We start from the raw sequence: 12,630 nt of genomic DNA, 5'->3' as shown, positions 1-12,630 counted from the left end.
CCCCAGAACTATTATTCACACCCCTGTGCTCGCCTGGCGTACGCAAGCCCAGCCCACTTTGCGTACGTATAAATAGGATAACGACGACGCCACATGTCCCAGTTCTTCTACACTGCCTCAGGTGATATGGCCGCGTCCACCTCGCATATCACAATGCGCAATAAAAAAAGGGATCCATAAGGCGTACACCATCGTTGCAATCAACACTGCACCTGAATTGTGAACCCTGCTGCCCGTCGTGTTTGGACACACAACAATGACAGCAGGTGAGCACTGGGGCCTGGGTGCACAGGGGCTGCAATTGAGCGTGATGCTGCGGGAGGGGTGGGGTGCATCAGCCTGGGTGCGCAGGTACAAACAAGCGATATTGCCCTGCTTAATAATGTGTTCTCTAACCTCATTCAGTCACACGTCTCATTTTAAGGACCTGCTGGACCGTACTGTAGGCCTGAGCCAGCGGGCAGCGCTGCCCTACAGACACGTGTTGAGCGCAGTGCTGCGGGAGGGGTGGGGTGTATCAGCCTGTGTGCAAAGGTGCAAACAACCGATGTTACCCTGCATACGGAAGTGATCTCTGACTTCATTCAGTCACATCTCTGCCTCATTTTAAGGACTTGCTGGACCGTACTGTAGGCCTGAGCCAGCGGGCAGCGCTGCCCTACAGACACGTGGCGTTGGCTTTTGGGGCACTGTAGTGAGCTGATTACTAAGTGTACATGCACACAGGCTTGTGCCACTGCATTACGCGCCCACATTACGCTTCTACCATGCGCTCTGTTCCTTTGTATGTGAACGTTGGCATAACATATTATTATTTAACCTTGTGTATTCTCGTGCACTCCAACTCCTCTTTGAACCACGATTACCACTAACAGTTCGAAGATCGTACTTCAAGAAGGAAGGATGCACTCAACTAGTGTTCTCTATTAACGTTGAATGAAACCTTAATTTACCTCAAGACGTTTCCAACATTATATTTTTTCTCCCTTTTCAGACACTGGGTTAGTGGAGCCAAAATGGGCGGAGCGGGTGCTCACCCTGTGATGATGCCCTGGGCATTCTGACGCCTTCCACCATGGTATCAAGACACCGTCCCCGACCGGAGACCTGCTGGGCCACCCTGATAGCGGCACCCCGGAGTTGGAGCTCGCACCAGCACGTCCTTGGACACACCGGTTGTGGCAGGTGAGCAGTCAAGCCTCGGCGTGCAGGAGCTGCAATTGAGCACAGTGCGGAGAAAGGGGCTGGGGTGCAGCAGCCTGGGTGCACAGGTGCAGGCAAGCGATGTTGCCATAGATGATAATGTAATCTCTGGCCTCATTCATATCTGTTTCATTTTAAGGACTTGCTGGACCGCACTCTTTCCCGCGGAACCCAGCGTCCCAGACACACGGGTGACGGGAGGTGAACAGTGAATGCTGGGTGCAGTAGGCCGGCGCTCTGTCTCCCCCTCCCTTTTCACTCTCCCTCCCCTTCTCCCTTCCACCCACTCACTCTCTGTCCCATTCTCCTCCGTTAATTCTCACTACCTTTCTTTTTCTCTTAGAGATGGCACACATACTTATGTTTCTTTTTTGTCTTGCAGGTTTTGTACGCTGCTTCCGGAGGAGTCCCACCCACTTCTTTCATGTTTTACTGTTGTTCGAATAAACTTACGTTTCCATTTAGTTGTGTTGTGTTAATAAAAGTTATTGTTTTTTTTACCAATAAATAACTGAGTGTATGGGTCTTCTTTTTCTGACAACACTTGTCTGTAGTTTATTGTGAAAATCGGCGGTTGATAGTAGTTTATAAGGGAAATTTGGTTTAATTTTCCGGTGCACCTACCAAATATAAACCAACAGACTATTACATAAATTAAGCCTGGGTAATTGTACAACGGCAAGAGTTCTATGAGTGTATCACTTTATAACACCATGAGTACTGCCCATGTGATTTCAGAACCAATAACGCACTGCCTAGGGCCACGGACGCTTCAAGGACTGGCGAGGCCCACCCTGCATACTTAAATAAAGCCCCAGAGGTTGCCGATCCCCGGTCTTGAGTTGGCCTCGAAGACCCTCGAACAATTCGTAAACAATACCCGGGGAGGTGTCGACCCCTAGTCTGCAAATCGTCTCTGTGCCCTCCTGTGCCTAATTTGCATGTGAGATTAAGGTCCCCAGTGCTGCAGAGACCCCGCAATATAATAATAGGATTGGCCCCGGAACATTACCCACCAGTGGGCTCATTTAAATGAACGGCTGAGACCCCGCTTAATTTCTTTTCTCTACATTTTTACCATCCGGTTCCGCTTTATTGAAACAATACGAGGTTTTCCGCCTCTCGCTTCAACAAGGCAAACAAGAATTTACTATCACAGGGTAAAAGCAATGCTCCCGCCCTGTAATAGCAAACATAAATGTCCCGCGCTTGCTCACCCCGGGACATTGTATGACCTGCACCTGGGAGGTGGCGCTCCATGGTACCATGATGCTTTGTTTAATGCATAACTACAGAATTAGTATAAAAGCATACTAACACTACTTGCACACGTGTGGTACAGCAGTGTAGTGAAGAGGCAGAGGAAGCCCAAAATCAAAAAATATAAATCCAGAGGTAGGATCACATAGTTCGATCAGCCAACGACCCTGGGATGAGAAGAAACAGATTCACCAAGAAAACGGGTCTTCAGCACACGACCCTGGGATGAGTAGAAACAGATTCACCAAGAAAACAGGTCTTCAGCACAACGCAAGCAAGCGCAAAATCTTGTTGAGTGCGGCCTTCTTTTCACCTTCTCCCGCTCGTCGCCAAATTATGTAGTGAACAGGAAGACAGCAGTGGATCCGATAAGTAGATTATTTGCAGGAAAAGAAGACAGCTTAAACAGCCACCAACAGGACCAGACACCAAGGCATTCGTCTTCTCCAGCACCGTGTACAAATTCCGCAAGATTCCCCTCATGACAGCCCTACATTCTAACATACTTGCATTATAGTTTTACATACTGACATTGTACTATGACTTACATTGAAATAGTACACAGAGCACATCACTTTACAGCAATGAGCTCACGGTTTAATCCCAGAGTCTTCAGACCAGTATGGGTGAGTAGTTCGCTTCCCACTCCCTGTTTAGTATAAACGCATACTAACACTACTTACAGTTATACTACAGCGGCCAGTATGCTACAGCGCCCACAGCCCATCACTTTACAACAATCAGCTCGATTTGATCCCTGAGTCTTCACACCGGTAGGCGTAGTACTTCGCTTCCTACTTCCGGTATAGTATAAACACACGGTAGAGCTCAGTAGTTCGCGTCCCACTCCCTGTATGGTATAAATGCCAACTAACACTACTTCCACAGGTATCCTACAAACACCAGAGCACATCACTTTACAGCAATAACCTCCAGGTTTAGGCTCTAGGTTTCATACCCGACTGTAGCAGCATCTCATCTCACCACCATGTCACATGTGAGCAACATCATACTTTCAGACCGGTAGGTGTGACTACTTCACTTCGCAGTCCCCCCACAGAGGTTACAGTGCTCCTATCCTCCTGTTTCCTACTCTTTTCGCCCTTTTTCCCCCTTACTTGCTTCAATGGAATTACAAAATGGCGTCCAACACTTCCTAGCTGCAACCGCTCGCAGCGCTCACAACCAATAAGCAGCAAGCTCGTGCTCGTAACGTCTCAGCCAATCAGATTGCAGAATTCCCAAATATCAATATCTGTAAATTTTGATAGCACTCCAAAACTACTGAACGGATTTACACCAAATAAACAAAAGCGTGCTTTCTAGACCAAGACCCTTCTCCCTGCCAAATGTGGTGCAATTCCGTTCACCCGTTTGACCTGTAGCCTTGTCTAAAGTTTCCTATGGAAATGAACATGGAGAAAACATGTTTTGGGACCCTCCTTTTCTCTGGCCCCCCCTTGATGAATCACCCCCAAACTTCCCACATAGTAGCTGATATCAACAAAGAACTAGTTTGGAAATTTTCATGAAGATTCATCAAACGATGCCAAAGTTATAAGCAAAACAAAAAATGCTCAAAAAACAAAGGGATGTTATATATATCCACAAATACCTCCTTTGTAACCAAAAGAAGAGCGCCGAGACCAGACTCTGCAAACAGAAGGCTCACCTGTGACCAAGACTCTACCCGAGTTGAAACGCGTAAGGATACCATGCTGCCATGACGAGGTTTTCGTGAATAAAAGCGCATGTTTGCAGAGTCTGGTCTCGGCGCTCTTCTTTTGGTTACAAAGGAGGTATTTGTGGATGTTTAGCGAGGTGCTCTGGTCCCCGCACGCCGAGACCGCACTGTTGAGGTCGGGGGCTCAAGGTCGGAGGTTGGAGGTGGATATATATATCGTGCTAAGATCTTCACACATCAGCTGATTCTTGGATTACCGGCACAGAGCAGATTCTAGGTCAGACTTGCCAGTGACCTTCTGCATCCAGTCTTTCCATCATGTTTATGCATGTTTGAAGGAGGGGGAGGGCGCTATATATATCCGTGATTTGCTGGTGCCATTTAGATTGATGAAGCCTGCTGCGCAGGCGAAACGCGTCTCTCTTCTCTGTGGGGTCGAGGGCGACTTGGATTATCATTAAATCAGCCCCATATCCACAGACCAGTGTGCGTGCCTCTTCTTTTGGGAAGTTGGAGTGGTGATGTATATATATATATATATATATATATTACCTACTGGCGGTCGCCAGTAGGTAGTTATAGTTAGGACCACGTTTCCATAGGAAATCCGCAACATTCTATTTTGAATAACTTGGGCGCCGGTCGACGAATCCTTGCGAATTTTTCAAAATAGGTGGGGCGCTACGCTCCGCTCCTACCCTGAAAGTCTCGGGGGGGATTCGTGAAGCGGGGGCTGAGATAAAAGGGGGGTCCCAACACGAACTAATTGTTTGGCAGTAGTCGGGGCAGTGTAATCTGAAACGGGATACGCCTCTGTCCAACGGGAAAGAGCGCATACAACTACGAGGACATATTTGAATCCTCGACATCGTTCCATCTGGATATAATCCATCTGGAGGACTTCAAAAGGGTGATCGGGAAGTTGAAATCCACCCTGCTCTACAGGTACACCTTTACCTGCGTTGAACTGACAACAAATCATACAAGTTCGGACTTTCTGTTTGGCTGCAGCTCGTAAGTGTTTGTTGAACCAAATGTGTTGAATACTGTCTAACATAGCTTTCTCTCCTAGATGTGCTGGACTATGTATTGTGTTAATGATAACTTGAACCATTGAGTCGGGGAGAAACCATATAGATTTTCCCTTCGTCATCCATCCCTGATCGGTTTGGATCCCTCCTAATTCAGTCCATTTCTTTATTTCCTCTGGTGTAGCATGTGTCTGTATGTCAATTACATCAAGAGCGGGATCCTTAACTGTCATGCAGTGTGTCGGCGTCGGAACTATTGTCTTTGTCAAGTCAGTTGCATGAGTCTGATTCTGTGCTGTTTGCTTAGCTGTTCGGTCTGCTAGGTCGTTACCCTGGGAAATAATATCGATGATTTTTGTATGAGCTTTGCACTTCATGATAGATATTGAAGTAGGTAGATGTATTGCATCTAATAGAGCTTGAATGAGGGGACCGTGTTGAATGTTGGCACCGTGAGAAGTCAAATAACCTCTCTCTCGCCAAAGGACTCCGAAGTCGTGTACGACTCCGAAAGCATAACGTGAATCTGTGTATATGTTAACTTTTCTATTCTTGGCTTGAATACAGGCTTGTGTCAGAGCAATAAGCTCTGCTGCTTGAGCTGATAATGTGTCGATACAATTTGTTTCAATGACTTCGGTGTCTGTCGTGACTGCATAGGCGGCCACTAACTTTCCTGTACTTGTTCTCATACATGAACCATCTACATAAAGTGTCAGGTCCGGATCTGGTAATGGGACATCTGTCAAATCTTGTCTGGGTTTCGTCGTAATAGTAATGACTTCAATACAATCATGTGCCAGTGGGTCTGTTCCACTTAATGGTAAAAGTGTGGCAGGATTTAATGTACTACAACGTCTGATTTCTATGTGTGGCTGGAACAATGTGAGTTCGTAACCTGTCAGTCGTGCTATAGTCAAGTGTTGTGTCTGTGTCCGGTTCAAGAGAACCTCTACTGCGTGTGGTACTTGTACTGTCAATTGATGTCCTAATACTATGGAATCGCTTTGTCTGATCGCTAGAGCTGTCGCTGCGACTGATTTCAGGCACGCAGGAAGAGCTTGAGCTTGAGCTACGGGATCTAATGTGCTAGAAAAGTAAGCACATAGCTTGTGTGATCCTGCTTGTTCCTGAGTGAGTACTGACAAGGCAGTACCTTCACGTTCTGTAACAAAGAGTGTAAAAGGCTTACTGTAACATGGTGTCGCTAAAACAGGTGCTTGGCATAAAGCTTTCTTTAAGCTTTCAAAAGCTTGTGTATGTTCTGGAGTCCAAGGGAGGACAGTCGATGTCGCTGCCTCCTGGGTTGTCAACTGAATGAGTGGTTTTGCTAAAAATGCATATTGGGGAATCCACTGCCTACAGTACGAAGTGAGGCCTATGAAGGCCCATACCTCCTTTTGTGTCTTGGGTGGTGGCATGTTTACAATTAACTGGATACGATCAGGTGTGAGCTGTCTCCCCCATTTGGACAGCAAGTGCCCTAGGTACACAACTTGCTGGGCACAAAATTGCAGCTTTGAAGGGGACACCTTGTGCCCCTTGTCGGCTAAGAAATGTAAAACCGTCAGTGATGCTTTTTCACATTCGGGTTCGCTTCGGGCGGTGATCAGCAGATCATCGACATACTGAAGCAGTGCAGTGTTAACAGGCATGTGGATACTGTCAAGTTGTCTTTTCAGTGCTTGGCTGTAGATGCTAGGACTTTCTGTAAATCCTTGAGGTGCGCGTGCGAATTTAAAACTTCGTCCATTTAAACTGAATCTGAACAAATATTGGCTTTCCGGATCGATTGGGACGCTGAAGAAGGCGTTCTTGAGGTCAATTACAGTAAAGAACGTTGCCTCTGAATCAATAGCTGTCAGTAATGAAGAAATATCCGGGACCACGGGATATTGTGGTACAATGCATTTATTCAATTCTCGCAGATCAATAACTAATCGATATACTGGGGGTGCTTTTGGGTCGGTTCGTTTAAGAATCGGAATAATCGGAGAATTACATACATTGGAGTCGGTTTCTACAACCACTCCTTGTGCAATGAGCTCGTCAATGATTTGCAGTAAAGCCACTACAGCATCTGGAGGCAATTTGTATTGTCGCATTCGTGGTAATACCACTCCTGCTTTGAGTGTAACTCGATATGGGGTAATGTACATACAACCTACATCAGTGGGGCCTTTTGCCCATAAATGTGCAGGTAAATTCTGTAACCGGTGATCCATGTCTCTAGATACGTAGTGACCTTTAAAGTCACGCAAAAATAGTCGTACTCCGTCCGGAGAACAGCATATTATAGCTCCTAGAGCTTTCAATGTTTTGATACCTAACAAGTTTTCTGGGCATGATTTCGTAAGCAATAGATCTGTAGTCCGTGTTAATGGACCGACTGTGAATGCAAGTGGTTGCGATACTTCGTTAATAGTGGGCTTTCCTGAAAAACCAAGGGAAATATTTTGTGAGCCTGAGAGGGGTGCCCCTGGAACTTCATCGTGACTTATAGTTGTTCTGCTTGCCCCTGTATCAAGTAGAAACTTTCTGTCTTTCCCTAATACTTGACTCTGTACATAAGGACCCTCTTGATCTATAGGAACCTCAATAAGGGGTAAGCCAACTTCCCTCTCTAGGCTATTTCATGTGTATCGCTGATACTCTGGATAATCATTTTGTGCATACTGGTACATCTGCTGTGTCGTGTTTTGTGTTGCGGCAATAGGCTGTGGCTGTGGTACCGCTATGGTCTGTTGTGCAGCTTGCATAGGCTGTACATTCTGAGGTGCTTGTTGTTGGATCTGATCCTGTCTAGGCGGACGTGGTCTCTCCTTGGTTTTACCCGTAGAGATATTATGTTTCAGAACTGCACAATCGTTTATATAATGACCTGGCTCTTTACAATAGTTGCATGTCCCTTTAACGGGAACCGCTGAATTACTGGACTGTGTCGCACCCTTTTTATGACCGTCAGCTGGAACTGACTGAGCGACGAGCATTTTCATTTTCGTGTCTTTCATACGTCTTTGTTCGTGCTCTTGTTCTTCTCTAATTCTATTCTGGTGATACTGTAACATTTGTAACATTTGTGAAGGAGTGTTAGCTTGCCAAGTGCTCTCAAATTTCAATACTCTGTTTTTAACCTGTGGCAGGGAATTCTCGACTAGTTTTGTTACAAAAAGATGTGGATATGAATCACTACTTGCTTTCAGGCCGCTATTAATACCAAAACATTTTTCAAATCGGGAATAAAAATCACTGGTGTCTTCCTCGGGTTTCTGTTTACAGGCTGATATTGCTCCCCAATCTTCCTTTTTTGTAGTTAACAAACGTGGCAATACTTGTACTAATAGACCTGGCAATGCTTTTGTTTTGTCCCCAAGCCCTACGCCTGCAGTTCGGTTATTTTCTTCGGTTTCTAATGCGGTCCAATCAATCTTTTGGTCTCCCACTTCCCATTCTTTTTCCTTGAGTTTCTCATAAATACCGGCAGGTAATAATACTTTCAATATTTTCATAATGTCAGGATAGGTATAATCACCCATGAGTAACATGTCCTTTAGTTCACGGTGAAAACCTGCTGGATCTTTGTCATGGCTGGGCACTATTTTTTTCATTTCCAATAGTTCTATTTTGGTTATGGGCGTGTACACAAACACGCGTCTAAACGTATTGTCATCATTCCTGACTGGGTGTACTTCGCGCAAGGGATTCTGTCTGTCTATGTAATACGGCTTTCTCTCCATGGAAGGAGCTGGATCATGTTCTGGACACAAAAAGGCACTATATCTATGTCGGTATTCTAGAATTAAGTCTAGGTAATTAAAATTTACCACATAATTGGCGCCCGAATAGGGACACCTCTCACACCCCACGCGCCGGAGGTGCGTTGCAGACCCGGTCTCCTGCCACAGCCGGACGGACAATTACGCGTACCTGCAGGATTTCCTGTATCTCCCTCAGGCCAACGGGGGCGACTGAGGCTGTGATCAACACCCAGACGAGGCGGTGAGGAGTGCGGAGAATCCCGACCAGAGCCTAGCTGAGAGAGCAAGATCCGAGGTATACAGAGGCCCACCAGATTCCGAAGTTCCGAAGTATCTAAGTCACGAGTCGAGTCCAGTCCAGTTTGGTCTAGTCCAGTCCAGACTTCCGAGGCCTTCCGTTCCGTGCTTCCCGGTGAGTACCGTTGCTGAGGACGCATCTCGACGTGCACATTAGTTTGTGCCGGTCAAGACGGGTCTGGGTACACAGACCTGGTCTGCACTGTTTTAGCAGTGTATCTGTACTGTTTAGCAGTACATACAGTATATTTAGTATTATGCAGTTAACTAGTTTTATTCTAATTATTATTGTTCGTTCTAAAATGTTTTGATATGTTTTAAATGTCGTGGTATGAGTGATTGTTCGATCTTCATTATTGTGTTTATTGTATAAGTTGTGTTCAGGTCCGAGTAAGAATAAGAATCAAGTAGCAAGGTTTAAGATGCCGTTATTCTCAAAATTAAGACAGATAAAAACTAGAAAAGGAATACTCGAGGAAGCTGTTCCTATCCCACCTAGGGACACTCCAGGGTACTTTATGTACCATAAACACGGCCTAGATGCCGTATTATATCTTGATCTATGGGTGGACTACACCAAGGATTTGGCAGAGAGTCAGAGATGGCCCGCTGCTGGAACATGGGATGCAGATTGCATCATGAGAATAGAAGAAGCGTTATGGAAAAAGAAAGCCAGACAGTCACAGAAAGATGCCATTGAACTATGGCGTAAAGAATGGCATAGGCGCACAGAGAAAGCACTCAGAAAGGAAGAGAAAGGTAGGGAAGATTCAGAAAAGGCCCGAGAAAACATATTAATTAACGAAGGTGCCCGTATAAAAACAGAACAAGTAGACAGACAACGAAAAAATCTTATGACTGGTATGTATCCTCTTCTGGCCGAGGGTTTGCCTAAAGCCACTTTGGAGGTACCAGAAGATCTGCCACCTCCGTTACTCCCGATTAAAGTACATCCCAAGACCGCAAAAGACATTTTCCTTTCTTCCTATTTAGACGATGCAGCCCCCGAATATGCTAATGGTGTGCAGCCACGCACACCACCCGTTAACGACACTCAACCCCAAAACCAGCTGCACTCACCTCTGCAGCAACAAACTCCTACTCAAGTTCTAACAATTCCATCTGTTTCTACAGTCCTTCCTGCACCGACACTCTCTACCCTGCACCCAACAAATCCTTTTGGACTTGGCACCTCAGGGGGTGCGACAGGAGGTTTTTCCACGCCACCGCCAAACACTAGATTGACTTATAGGGAGTTAGCATATCGACGCACACCCCAAAGAATATCAGACAGTATATTAAACGAGCCTCTTTCCGATTGTAGATATGATCCAGTGCCAGGAAAACACGACAGAATGTTGCTGTCTTCAGTACGTTTGCGACGAGCTGCAAACTATTTAATGACGTTACCAGGAATGGTTGAACATCTAGACAAAATATATCGCTTTATCCAATCAGGGCAAGGTCCTGAAAGTATTGCCGAAGCCATGGAATACCAGAAAGTAGACATACAAAAATTACTGTTACGCTTTTTTATAAAGTGTTTGATCAGAAATAGAGACAGGCCTGAGGTAGATTCGGAGGAAATGCAAGCACTTACCAAATGGGGTCAGAATATAACAGACGGGAGACATGATAAACAGAAGTGTATAGAAGCCATGTGCCGAAGGATCAGAAAAGAAGTAGAACGAATACATGAAAGCAGAGTAGAAGCAGATAAAACTGAATCAGAGGAAGAGGAGGAAGAACAGTCAGAAATGAGCACAGGACAATTTGAGTTACCAGCTAAACAAATGATAGCTTATGTAGGAAAAGGAAGATCCTTTAATAAAACAATACGTCCGATACATCCAGAATGTAACAGAATTTTTCAAACAGTTATTACAAATCCAAGGACCCCTGAACACTTATTCCAGGCTACTGATAAATTACTTCGAGAACGAAGGGGGTACCATGTGCTCGATTCTATGGATGAACAAGAATTAGCCAGGTCAGCAGTACAATGGGCTGACAGCTCCGAAAAATATAGTGATGATGCGCTAGCACACACGTTTCTGAATCTCGCCCCAGACGAACAGCGTTTAGCTAGTATATACATGATACAATATCTCCTTATATTATATAAAGGCCAACACTCCGATCCTGGTCCCCTACCTGATATATTGATAGAACTACTCACGAATAAATGGAGAGGTTTAGGTACCAATATAATTAAAGTAATTCTAGAATACAGACATAGATATAGTGCCTTTTTGTGCCCAGAACATGATCCAGCTCCTTCCATGGAGAGAAACCCGTATTGCATAGACAGACAGAATCCCTTACGCGAAGTACACCCAGTCAGGAATGATGACAATACGTTTAGACGCGTGTTTGTGTACACGCCCATAACCAAAATAGAACTATTGGAAATGAAAAAATTAGTGCCCAGCCATGACAAAGATCCAGCAGGTTTTCACCGTGAACTAAAGGACATGTTACTCATGGGTGATTATACCTATCCTGACATTATGAAAATATTGAAAGTATTATTACCTGCCGGTATTTATGAGAAACTCAAAGAAAAACTCAAAGAAAAAGAGTGGGAGGTGGGAGACCAAAAGATTGATTGGACCGCATTAGAAAGCGAAGAAAATAACCGAACATTTACACACAATGGTTCCTGTGGAGCATGGTTTAGTTTGATTAACTCTTTAGATTCAAATACTGTAGTATACCAGAGCAACTGTGTATGGGGAAACCTGAACTTAGTTTTGCTTAAAGTCTGTCATCCTAACAAGGAGTGACTTCCCAAAAGAACAGGAACGGACCTAGAAAATGAAGTGTATGGATTAGGTAATTTTACACTTAACCTCATGATTCTAAATGTTGAATCTGAAGCTACACTAGTCTTGCCTGCTATGTCCGTATTACCAGTCAAAGGTGAATTATGTGTAAGAAAGAATGGTTCAGTACACCTGGGTCATAGTAAATGTACTACTGTGATCAAATTCAGTGATAAAGGCAAGTCTACATTTAGAGCTTCCCGTCACTCCTACTTCATCTGTGGTCACACCGCATATATACGCCTACCCCTAGATTGGGATGGTACCTGCTACATTGCATTCCTTTTGCCACCTGTTTTCCTAGCCCCTCCTGATTATCATAGAAATACCAATCTAGTACACCATAGACCCCAGAGAGATATCCCGATTGTTGACTACACCGAAACAGCATGGGAACAATATACAGACTTCAATAAAGGTCTCTTTCCTTACATAGGTGTCGTCTCAAACAGTAAAATGATACGTAGATTAACAAGAAACCCTTGAAGCAGTAGTGAATGAAACTACCTCTGCCCTAGGCAACTTAACAGAGGAGCAGTCTGCGATGCGGATTGTTGTTCTCCAAAATTGTC

At 44.9% G+C, this 12,630-nt stretch overlaps 1 protein-coding gene and 1 long non-coding RNA gene across 3 annotated transcripts in view; both read left to right on the top strand.

Annotated features, from left to right (window-relative positions):
• Positions 1 to 1,714, top strand: part of LOC146861040 (uncharacterized) — a 136,768-nt gene extending 135,054 nt beyond the window's left edge. The window contains exons 2-3 of the long non-coding RNA XR_014978903.1: positions 995 to 1,185; positions 1,586 to 1,714. This is a non-coding gene — a long non-coding RNA (uncharacterized LOC146861040). The remainder of the gene's footprint in view (positions 1 to 994; positions 1,186 to 1,585) is intronic.
• RAMP1 (receptor activity modifying protein 1) overlaps positions 1 to 12,630 on the top strand; it is a 593,779-nt gene that overhangs the window by 137,429 nt on the left and 443,720 nt on the right. The gene's annotated exons all lie outside the window — the stretch shown is intronic.

Source organism: Triturus cristatus, chromosome 3_1, assembly GCF_964204655.1.
Source record: "Triturus cristatus chromosome 3_1, aTriCri1.1, whole genome shotgun sequence".
NCBI classification, from domain to species: Eukaryota; Metazoa; Chordata; class Amphibia; order Caudata; family Salamandridae; genus Triturus; species Triturus cristatus.
Note: the sequence above shows the minus strand (reverse complement) of the source record. Positions and strands in the feature narration are given on the sequence as shown.